A 12,641-nucleotide genomic window follows, 5' to 3' on the forward strand; every position below is an offset into this window, starting at 1 on the left:
ACATGTAGGCAAGGATGGTCAGGTAAGATCGGCTGTTGTGAAAACAGCCTCTGGAGAATACACTCGACCAGTAGTAAAATTGGCTATTATGGATGTTGAGCCGCCAGGCGAAGCTTCTTCAAATGAAGACAATAAAAAAGAACAAGTAGCATCAAAACGGGTGTTGAAACACCAAGATGTTGAAACTACCATTAAAAAAGATTGCTTTGTGGGAATGATACACAAAGTACAATCCTACACTCGCGGAATAACGATCATATATAAGTAAACCTAGAAGGATTTACGGGCTCCGGAATGTTACCGCGAGGCAATTAATTTCAAACCAAAACCAAAAGATACTCACAGTTGCATCCCGTTTGCATAGCCCTAGCTGACGTTGATACCAAGGCCAAGAATATGAAATGAAAAGTAGGGCAAAAGGAGCGAGAGCTCGTTTTACATAATCTAACTGCAGTATTTACTTAGGAACGTTTCTGCGTTCAAGTAGGATAAACACGCCCACGCATGGCATGCTTGCGCATCTAGGTTACGTTTAGCTTTCCCTCTCTGTTTATCCTTAACGAAGGATATAATTATAATGTTTAAACGTTACAAATGTCTCATTCTTATTTGTAGAGCCATATCAGATCTGAGTTACAAAAAGAAATAAACTTACAAGATAACCCGAGAAATCCCAGATCTGAGAGGGCATAGTATATAAGATCCAAATAACACAAATTTACCCTTTCAAGGGCGATCGAAATCCTAGCTAATAGAATAGGCAAAATTAGGTCAAAAGTCCGGTATTGAAAGGGATATGTAAAACCCTGGACGAACCAAGTAAAAGTTTTACATAATTATAAGTTGCTAATGCAACACGTAGCTGTAAGATCACTTTGTACAATTTTGTTGAATAAAATTAAGTTTCATAGGTTACTCCAGATTCTTCTCTTTTTTGAATCCGAAAGAACTTTCGGCCTAGAAGTGAAAACTTCTCTCCTTAACCGGGGAAAAAAGTAGCTCCTAGAATCGAGAAACAGTGTCTGATCTGAAAGCGAAAGACTCTCCCTAACCGGAGAAGAAAGTAGCTTTTGGCGGCGACAGTCCGGTTACATAAAAACAGAAAAATAATGTTAAATAACCCCACAATATGGGTATTTTTGGAATCAGGGTGACGTGTAGAGACCAGAAATCGTTGTCTGACGCCATTTTGAAATCCAAGATGGCGGCTTCCGGTTGTAGAAAAACTTGGAAATTCTGCCAAATACCCCGCAATATGGGTATTTTTGGAATCGCAGTGACGTATAGGGACTGGAAATCGATGTCTGTCGCCATTTTGAAATCCAAGATGGCGGCTTCCGGTTACAGAAAAACTTGGACATTCTGCCAGATACCGCACAATATGGGTATTTTTGGAATCGGAGTGACGTGTAGAGACCGGAAATCAATGTCTGACGCCATTTTGAAATCCAAGATGGCGGCTCCCGGTTACAGAAAAACTTGGAAATTCTGCCAAATACCCCGCAATATGGGTATTTTTGGAATCGGAGTGACGTATAGGGACTGGAAATCGATGTCTGTCGCCATTTTGAAATCCAAGATGGCGGCTTCCGGTTACAGAAAAACTTGGACATTCTGCCAGATACCGCACAATATGGGTATTTTTGGAATCGGAGTGACGTGTAGAGACCGGAAATCAATGTCTGACGCCATTTTGAAATCCAAGATGGCGGCTTCCGGTTACATAAAAACAGAAAAATAATGTTAAATAACCCCACAATATGGGTATTTTTGGAATCAGGGTGACGTGTAGAGACCAGAAATCGTTGTCTGACGCCATTTTGAAATCCAAGATGGCGGCTTCCGGTTATAGAAAAACTTGGAAATTCTGCCAAATACCCCGCAATATGGGTATTTTTGGAATAGGAGTGACGTGTAGGGACCGGAAATCGATGTCTGTCACCATTTTAAAATCCAAGTGGCGGCTTCCGGTTACAAAAAAAAACAGAAAAATAATGTTAAATAACCCCACAATATGGGTATTTTTGGAATCGGAGTGAAGTGTAGAGACCGGAAATCAATGTCTGACGCCATTTTGAAATCCAAGATGGCGGCTTCCCCTAAAAGAAAAGCTTGGAAATTCTGTCATGCCCCACAATATGTGTTTTTTTAATTGGAGTGACGTGTAAGCACTGATAGAAAAGTTCGCAAAAAATCACTATGACTCGTGAACTTTTCCCCATCTTTTCAAAATGGCGTCAGATTTTGATTTCCGGTCCCTACACGTCACCCTGATTCCAAAATACCCATATTGTGGGGTATATGACAGAATTTCCAAGTTTTTATGGTACCGGAAGCCGCCATCTTGGAATTCAAAATGGCGTCAGACATCGATTTCCGGTCCCTACACATCACTCCGATTCCAAAAATACCCATATTGTGAGGTATTTGACAGAATTTCCAAGTTATTATGATACCGGAAGCCGCCATCTTGAATTTCAAAATGGCGTCAGACATCGATTTCCGGTCTCTACACGTCACTCCGATTCCAAAAATACCCATATTGTGGGGTATTTGGAAGAATTTCCAAGTTTTTCTGTAACCGGAAGCCGCCATCTTGGATTTCAAAATGGCGTCAGACATTGATTTCCGGTCCCTACACATCACCCTGATTCCAAAAATACCCATATTGAGGGGTATTTGACAGAATTTGGAAATTATTATGTTACCGGAAGCCGCCATATTGTATTTTAAAATGGCGTCAGATATTGATTTCCGGTCCCTACACGTCACCCTGATTCCAAAAATACCCATATTGTGGGGTATATGACATAATTTCCATGTTTTTATGTTACCGGAAGCCGCCATCTTGGATTTAAAAATGGCGTCAGACATTGATTTCCGGTCCCTACACGTCACTCCGATTCCAAAAATATCCATATTGTGGGGTATTTGACAGAAATTCGAAGTTATTATGTTACCGGAAGCCGCCATCTTGGATTTCAAAATGGCGACAGACATCGATTTCCGGTCCCTACACGTCACTCCGATTCCAACAATACCCATATTGTGGGGTATTTCACAGTATATCCCAGTTTCCCAAAATCACAAAGAAAAACTCGTTAGTTGGAATTTACTTCGTAAAAAAAAACCTCGTTATTTGGGATTTACTTCGTAAAAAGAGGGACGTAAATTGAATACTGCGTAAAAAAAGACTTCGTAAACGGAGGTTTCAGTGTAATAGAACATGGAAAATGCGTTCTCATCATCAACTCTAACGTTTCATTTGTAGAAGTAGTAAAAGAGCCATCCTCTTTTTTCAAAGTGCCCAGACCATTGGAATGATCTTAAGCGAGTATTTTCTGCGACCTAGCCTAGCGACCTAGCGACGATGCCTCCAGTGTATCCTCTTTGATCTCCGTATTTGCTGATTATAAGGCGGTGAGGGATTCCTTATATCGTACCCACTGTTGTGTTCGTTTAGCCCTATTGAAAAGCTTCCGGGAGCGGTGCTTAAAACACTTCTCTCATGGCTTCTCTCAAATACTTTGATAGGAGAAAGAGACAAAGAGAGATATAATGCCTCAGAACATCCCGGCGGTGCCGACTGGAATTGAACCCAGGCCCGCTGTGCTGAGAGATAATCACGCTTACCACTACACCACCGGCGCCGCTGAGGAATTTTGATATTTTCCTTAGTTATATTTTTTTGAGCCTGGGAACTAAAAACATCATAAGACTGAAACATTTAACTATGAAGCTATTCAAAGAAAAACACCCTAGAAGCTTGAAGATTATTCAAAGGACTAATGAAAAAAAAAATAAAAAAATGTTGCTCGCAAATCAAACCCTATCCTGAACCACCAAATGCTTTTTTTCACCCTCCGTTTAAATAAAAAAAAAAAATCATAACTTTTGAACCACTGCCCATTTAATTGAAAATTAAACATTCACATGATTAAAGAAATTGAATGCTTCAGGACCTCATGCAGCCAATTACCAGCTTGAACTAAAACCTCTCATATCCAGTCATATCAACAAAGGTGATAGAAAATGTGTTCCTCACGTAAATTTGATACATGTTCGACACGGGCGTTGAGGCTAGTTCAGTTTAGCTTCAAATTTGATAAACTTTTCCCTCCGGCGATCCTTTTTTCAACTTTCACTCAAAATGATAAGTATTTTCCTTCCAAAGCGAGACAAATTTCACACATTCCCACAAATTATCGCATACCGTTCCAACTGCTCAGCAGTCAAACATAAATTAGCACTGATAGCAACATAAATTGCCGCGGGTGGGTGTATGGTGCAGAACCTTACAACTGCCTAGGCTCAACGTCTGCCGGGAGAATACACGTGTCTTCCTGCTTGCATAGTAACTATATTTAAACTGCAACTATTTCCTTGGCTCGCACAAAATGCGGAATACACGTTACACCCTCCCTTTCAGCACCGAACAACCGGCCGGTGGCTCCGGTTAGACACCAGGAAAGACAGGTCTGCATATTTGCGATCGAATGAGTGAGTATGTAACGTACACATATCTTCTCATCCTTCTGACAGTCTTGAAAGTTGCACTTTCAGTCTTCAATGGTGGTTCTTTGTCTTCCGGTGGGCCCCCCCAATGGGAAATCGTTTCGGGAAGGGAGAGGGGACGGAAGAAAATTAAGACATTAAGCACTGCTGGAAGGAAAACTGCTCCGCTCCGATACCGAAGCGGGAGAAAGCTATTTCTTGCCCTGGACAGGTGCTGCCTGCATAATAGAGTGAAACTTGTGAGTAATTTATTCAGTCTTGGCAGTTGCATTCCGACGTAATTAAGGAGGCACTTAGTTTAACAAATGAGAATTGCCAGCCATTTCGTATATTGCCTATTAATACCGAGGTGGAGCAGCATGGCCATTCGTGGCTGCCACCTGGCAGAGCGTGGATTTGGCCATGCTTCAGAGCAATATTGTCATTAATTAAAACTATTCCAACGAAAGGGCGAGAGTCAGCAGGCTCCAGCAGCACATCTGTTCAGTCAGTGTTGTTTTAAATTACGCAAAACTGTTTCACCCGGAGTAGGGCATTTCATTTAAGTTACATCGTGTGAGTGGTGGTGGGAAAAAACGTGTGTTTGTCCCCCTCGCCGACATTTTGCAAAGCTTGGATGGAGAAAGTTTCGCTGCGGGTCCTACCTCCTACTGAAGGATTCTCCGCCAGGGTGGTATCGTCCTTGTGGGTGGCATTGCATGGGGTTTCGCTAAATTTTTCCTTCATAGTTGCGCTGCCGCTGTTGCCCACCAAGTGGTGAGTATCGGGAGGAGAGCAAGTTTGGAACAATAAACAACACTAAGAGCGTAGCATCCCAGCCGTATTTCAATGTTGTTGTGGTGCATGACGATAGTCTGTTGATGGAAATGTAGGGATGTTTTGGTTTCTTTTTTGTAGGAGTAGGTATATTTTTCGGATAATCGATGTTTGAAAAGTTACTAGTCATGCTGAACATTACGTTAGGAGCACATTGACAGGTTTTCTTCATCGACTATCTCTTTGTATCCCCACGGCTATGTAAAAACATTCCCAGGTATTTTCAGCCAACAGATCGATAAAAGAAGCTTTTATATAGCAGATAAGATCTAACGAAAGAGAAAGTTGACGAAGAGAATCGATCAATGTTACCTTTTTTTTGTTGGGGGGAGTTGAACCACTGCGTCCATTACTTGAACTTTTGTGGTACCGTAAAACGGGGTAACATTGAAAGTTTTTTAAAATATATTCTAATTTTTTTTTACAGCAATGACTGTTTTTCATATTTTATATTTTAAAACAAGTACTGAGGATCCAAGAGTTAATTCGTTAGTAATATGTTGAACGAAAATTAAAGCATTTGCACTATTTTTTTAGTTTTGTGACCGAACTTCAGTATTTTGATTTGGGGTTACCTTGATAATGCCTGGCGAATGTAGAAAAATATGGTTGAAACTCAAACAATTTAGTTCTTTGAATATGAAACTTTGAATAAGTATAAAATCAGAAAACTTCATAAGCATTCATCATACAACATTGAATTTGTGATGGCTGTATCGGAAATACATTTCATAAGTGATGGTTTGAGTGCTTTTTCAAAAAGGCGAAAAACACGAAAATGGTTTATTAATATTTCTGTAAAATATGTAACACATACTATATAAAAACTATAAACTATATCAACGGAAATACCCTAAGCTACAATATGGAACCAATGTTTCTTATTTGAAAAGAGCACAGCGAGTAAATTTATTCTTTATATTATTCTATCAAAGTTACCCTCATTATCAAAGATACATCGTTTAACGGTACCCCTGTTTACTGTTCGTTTACAGCTGACTACCATTTAATGAGTGGACAGCTAATTGCCTGGACACGTCCTTTCCCAGTCAGATATGATATGGTATTTAGATATTTAGATCTACGCCTGTGTAATGCACCGCAACTGTAGAGCAGATAATCCGAGGTTTCACGTTCTGTGCTACAGAAACGGCAGATATCGCTCTGAACCCGACCAATGTTCTTCAAATGATATCTACTCGGACAGTGCCCAGTTACTAAGCCAGTGTGTATACTAAGAGCCCGTTTAGAGCTTTGTGGTATGTATTACATTTGGAGTTATAAATCTTTTCGACTGGTTGCACTTCGTGACGGCCATCCAATTGGCCATCACCCTTTGTTCTTTCCAGCGTTTGAGTTCCATTCTTACCGTACAGTTTGATATTCTACAGTATGGTTCTGGGCCAATAAACGGTGAATTGGAACCTAATTTTGCGAGATCGTCTGCCCTTTCATTCTCTTCAATGCCACAGTGTCCAGGAACCCAATATAAGTTTACTGAGTTCTGTTTGCACAGCTGTCGCAACAAGAGAATATATTCCCAGACAATCTTTGATGTACATTTGTAAGCACGAAGCGCTTTTAGTGCTGCTTGACTGTCACGATTTCCGCTTGAAACACTGTTGGACAATGTCCCATCGCTACTGAAATATTTGTTCCAGGGCCAAAAATTCCTGCACCTGTTTGTGTTCCAATTTTTGAGCCATCTGTGAAAAATATGATTGAGCCTTGACGAACGCTAGGACCACCGACTTCCCAATCCGAACGCAACATTTCACATACTTTGAAGGGAGTATTATAATTGTTCTCTGGTTTCATCCAGTCTCCATTCATACTCATCACAGGTCCTCTTTGGAAGTATTGTAAAATGCTGAGGTGATCAACCAGGTCACCAGGCATGACTTTTTTTTAGACCTTTTGAGCCTTAGAGCACTTCTTTCCGCTTCTAGTTGCACGTATTCATGCAAGGGCAGTAAATTGAGAATTGCATCTAACGTTTTTGATGAGGTGCTGCGCATCGCACTCGTTATAGCAATACATGCTAGCCGTTGTAGTTTTGCCAGCTTCCTCTGTGCGGTAGCCTCTTTCGTTTTTAGCCACCACACTTACGAAGCATAAGCTACTTTTGGACGGAATACTGATGTGTAAAATCCACATTGTCATTGTTGGTTTCATTTTTACCCCATTTTCTACCAACAGTTTTGAATCATAATCACAGGGCACAGGGCATCCAATATAACTCCTAGGTATTTGACCTGTTCACTACGATGGATCTGCTCTCTTCCAATATTGAACTCCTTTAGGTTGAACTTCCTCTTTCTAGTAAAAGGTACGATTACTCAGAGTTGGTTGGAAATGCTAACATGAAGCTTTAGTGCGATAATTTATTAGCTAGAGAATGATGTTTTTTTTAGAAGAGGGTAGGTGGAAGTTCCGTTAGAGTACGGCAGTATGAAAATTGAATAGAAATTGAAAATGAGCGAAGGGCCATTAATGCGACAGTTTTTAAAGATAGACGCACATCTTTTGCCTAACCCGTACGATGTACGCGGAGACTTGAAGTATGTCTCCAAGTCTACAGACAAAAAAAGTGCGTCCATCTTTTGCTCATAAACTGACTGCGGCTGTGGAATAGTTCTAGCGACGTTTTCATCACTACCTAAAGCCCCACGTTCCGAGAGCATTTCCAGTCGATGGTGTGTTATAATGCAATTCTTCTTTACCGAACTATTGTGTTGCTCCTCTCGTCATGACCAACGTGATCATCTCAGAGAGAAAGCAGTAGGGTGGTTGTTGCGTGCTGTACCATCATCAGTATTGTTGACGGCTACTCCCGCCTTGAGTTGTTACATTCGAAGTGTTTTTATGTTACTTCATACGCGAAGTTAGCGATTTTCAGAGTTGGTTGGAAATGCTAACACAATTACGTACGATTACTACTTTTGACGGATTAATGTTTAGGCCCTCCTTAATACACCAAGATTGGGTAAAATTTAGAACCTGTTGCAAAATGAACAATGTTCTGAAATGATACCGTCAAACTTTCCTCTAACTACGATGACTATATCATCCGCAAAGCCCACAACTTCGAAATCTTTCGCCTCTAGGCTTCTTAGAAGTTCATCTACAACTAAAGACCACATTAGTGGTGAGAGGACTCCTCCTTAAGGACAGCCTTTCTTAGTTTATTTATTTCTTCATCAACAGGCTTCTTGGCTCCAATGATGAATAAGTTGTTGCCAATGAACTAAATTAATATACATTAAAACTACACAAATGTTTCAAATTATCTAAAAACATTAAGAAATCTAGCACGTAGCAAGTCACTGCGAAACGTTAAAATCAAATTGACTGGCAACCCGGTTGAAAACTCTATGTATCCCAGTAATAGCACTGTTCATTCCGTAATTGGTGAGGTGAGGTTGAGGTCGTAGCATCGCAATGTTCCGTAGAGATCTTGGTCGCACATACAAGTTGATTCGTTGTAGGATTTCAGGACAATCAACTCGACCCAGCAAGGCATCAGAAACAAGCATAGCCTTAGCAACGTCTCTCCGTGTACTAAGCGTATCCAGACGAATTAGCTGACATCGGTGCTCGTAGTTTGGGAGACGAAATGGATCCCGCCATGGTAGTCGACAAAGTGCGTATCGAAAAACCGCCGTTGCACTGATTCTAATCTCTCAATTCCATTTTGGTAGTGGGGGCTCCAAACAGTCGAACAGTACTCCAATGTCGACCGAACTAATGCACAGTAGAGCGCCTTTAGACTGTCTACTGTCTATGACAGTAAATGTCCGTGAACTCTTTTGTTAACCGGAAGATAAAGCCTAGATTTTGAAGCTTTATTCACTACGAACGACACGTGCTGCTTGAAGGTTAACTGGGAGTCGAGGATAATTCCCAAGTCCTTGATTTCGTTCACTCTTACCAGTGGTACTCCAGAAAATGATTAATCGTGGAGTTTTGGATCTTTCAGTCGAGAAAACGTAATAACTGAGCATTTTGCAGGCTTTACGGTCATAAGATTCATCTGGCACCAATGAGCGAATGCATCAAGTTGTTGTTGTAGAAACTGAGCGTCAGCCTCAGAACGAATCTTGAAATATAGCTTGAAGTCATCAGCAAACGAAAGCCTTGGCCCATCCAGCACTGCATTGACATCGTTGAAGTATAAAAGGAAGATGAGTGGTCCAAGATGACTTCCCTGCGGAATCCCTGACGTGATTGGAAATGAAGCTGAAGTGGATTCGCCGATGACTACTTGCGAGCGACGACCGTTAAAGTAGGACTGGAACCAATCCAAAAGAGTTCCATGAATTCCAAGCTTTTCAAGCTTCGCTACAGCAATTTGATGGTTGACCCGAGCAAAGTCGGTTAACAAAATGAAAACAAATCGATATTAAAGTTTGCTGTTCCTATCATAATAAAAACTCATTTTGATTTCAATTGTCACGACATTATTCTGGTATCAGATTGTGCTTTCATTATGCAGTCAAGACTTTTTAAATGAAAGCAAATTAACTTGAAGTTCTGCTGTTACGTCTGTTTAATATTTAATTTAAGCTGATCTGTCGTTGAACTAACGCTTATTGTTTATTTGTATTGTTTAACACATTTTAGATCATTCATTATTTGCCCGGGATGAGATTTGAGCTTAAGTCTTTCAGCGTGAAAAGCATGGATGCTTACGATTTACGCCAGGCCCGTATTCAGTTAAACATTATGAATGCAAAATCACCGTTGTCACCGTGTTAACCGTTAAGTCAACCAAAATGAAATCAAATTGAGTATTCAAAATAAGTTACATCATAACAGCAAATTCTGATTTCAATTTGATCTCTAACTTAGCTAGGGGACCTTATCGAATGCTGCAGATAAGTTCAAATATAAAACATCCGTTTGTGCTCGTTCAAGCATACTGTTGGTTACCATAAATGAAACCATGCTGGTCTGGGCTTAAAAATTGCTTGCAATGATAGAATAATTGGCTCATCACAACAAGCTCAAAGAGTTTGGAAACAGCGCATAACGAGGATATTCCGCGATAATTATCAACATTCTTTCTATCGCCGTTTTTGTGTAAGGGAGAACAGCCCATAATGCACCCCTGGGGTAAAATGCCCACTTATGGAAAAACAGCGATAACTTTTCCTCAGATGCATTTTCCGGGTAACGGATTGTGTTTGTTTTCAACTAGAGGTTTCACAGTTGATTCTTGATCATAAAATCATATTTTGACCTACTGATTCCCTTATAAAATAGCATTTTGTGCAAAATATGATACAGTTGTTAAAATCGTCGACTTCAAATTAAGCTTTTAACAGCATATATCGCAAAAAATTGAACTAATTCACTTTTCGTATATTTTTTAGATGTTTTACTTAATGCATCACAGCTTAACACTCTTGCGACCTTATTTCTGATGTAACATAAAGGAATAATCATCAGGCGTCAGATCACCATGAATCAGGCGTTTTGCCCCGCTATCATATTGGAACCAATTTATAAAATACCTTGAAAATCATGAAAATGCATCGTTCTATAGTTCGAAATCACTTGATCTTCGTAGAAAACATGGTAATGAACCAAACACCATTACTTTCTTCTTGATTTTAGCTTCCATACGCCAGCAATTGACGATTTTGCTTAAACGGTGCGTTTTGCACCATCCTACCCTACAGGGAACATGTGTGCACGTTTCCAGCAGGACGGAAACACTCCGGATGAAAGCGACAAGCTGAAGATCACTTGAAGTGACTCGAGCAAGCTGTCAATGCAGTTCTTCAAAAACACCGACGGAATTTCATTGGGACCTATGCACACTGACACTTTTAGTTTACGTGCAGCTGCCATAATGGCATCATTGTTGACAGTGGCAAGATTCTGATGATATCTGTCTATCGGATAGCAATTCGTTGGAGAAAATCCTAGAAAACTTCGAGACAAACATGTCACATATGGCTTGTGGTTCAGAGGCTACGGTCCCATTCCACTTCATTGAAGAAGGCAGGTCACACTCGTTACGTTGCTGTTTGACATAATCCCAGAAAGATTGTGGGTGGGATTTGAGTCGTCGTTGTAAGCCCGTCTGATATAGAATATAACATCTCTTGCTATCGCGTTTATAGATTCTGTTCAGCTTCACGTAGTGGTCACGCAGCGATACACTCTTGTTTTTCGAAAATCTTCTTAGGGCAGCTCTCTTTTGTCTTTTCAGCCTTCGGAGTTCGGGAGTGAGCCATGGGGTACGGCCAACGGCTACCGTCTTCTTGCGAACCTTTACCGTGTTTCGTTGCCTTTACTGTTATAGATGAGCTTCCCAGCCCAGAAGTGACTTTTCTTTTTGCAAGCATAGTATGAATCCATTTGACGATGTGCATGTCGAAGTTTCTTTTCTTCATGGCATCAACCATAGAAGAATAGGATGCGTTATCAAAAGCTCCTTCAATATCCAAGAAAGAACAAAGTGCGATGTCTTTCACTGAAAGAGATTTTTCGATTTTAGTTACCAAAGTATGGAGAGCAGTAACTGTTGATTTTTCAGATTGATACGCAAACTAACTGAAAATTAGATATTGGATGCGTTAACATGTGAGTTGAATTGATGAAGTCATTCAACACCTTTCATTGTTACTTAGAATCTAATGCAATGTCCAGCTTGAAGTGCCTCTCTCGTATAGGGGAAGGTGGTTATAGGGTAGGTTAAGTTTGTACGGTGAATCACAACGTTCTCCATAATCTGTTGGCTATGATCTAGATTTCCGGGAGAATTTTTAATGTTGTATGGGTATTAGGGGCATCATGATCACACGGGGCGAAATAGGCAACCAGAATTTTAATAAAACTATGCAATCTTAAACTTCATATGACATGCAGAAAACTTTTAAAGCTACTGAACAATCTTGTTTTTAATAGAACTGCTTATTACCCTGTAGGAACTGAGATGAACAGACGCCCGAAAACAAAGTTTGCAGATATAACTGAAACATGATTGGCAGTGTGTTTTTTCTCACCATGCAGATAATATTTGAAGTTTTTAAGTAAACTTGCATCATTTCATATTCTTTCATGATAAAAAATAAAAACAAAATTAGTCGATGTTGATAACTAAATTAGTTATGCGATAACAACAGAAAACAAAATGATATCTGGAATAACACGACTTGTTTTCAAGATGATACCAGGTTGTTATTTTACTTTGCTCGGGCAGCCAACATAACAAAAACTATAACAAAAGAATTCTTCTGGAATATCACAAAAAAAAAAACTGATTTAGTTATTATTGAAAACATCTTGATAACAAATCC

The sequence above is a fragment of the Ochlerotatus camptorhynchus genome, unplaced genomic scaffold, assembly GCF_037179485.1.
Source record: "Ochlerotatus camptorhynchus isolate MF236.1 unplaced genomic scaffold, CSIRO-AGI_Acam_v1.1 ptg000178l, whole genome shotgun sequence".
Taxonomy (NCBI): Eukaryota; Metazoa; Arthropoda; class Insecta; order Diptera; family Culicidae; genus Ochlerotatus; species Ochlerotatus camptorhynchus.